We start from the raw sequence: 269 nt of genomic DNA on the forward strand, positions 1-269 counted from the left end.
GGAAAGGAAATAAGTGAAAAAAAAAAAGTATAAAAAAAGTTGAGAGAGAAAAAAAAGAGTAGAGTGGAAGTTACATTTTTATTGGGATGTTTTGATTAAGAGAAATTAAGAAAAAATGAAGTTTACTTAAAATTTACTTATTTTGTTTGTATGGATAGAAATGTGAAAGAAGTGAAATAATTACATGATCAAGATATCATTATATTTTTTTTAAATATTAGTTAAAAGTTATTATTATTATTATTATTATTTTTGAAAGAAAGAGTTTA

Source organism: Arachis ipaensis, chromosome B05 (assembly GCF_000816755.2).
Source record: "Arachis ipaensis cultivar K30076 chromosome B05, Araip1.1, whole genome shotgun sequence".
NCBI classification, from domain to species: domain Eukaryota; kingdom Viridiplantae; phylum Streptophyta; class Magnoliopsida; order Fabales; family Fabaceae; genus Arachis; species Arachis ipaensis.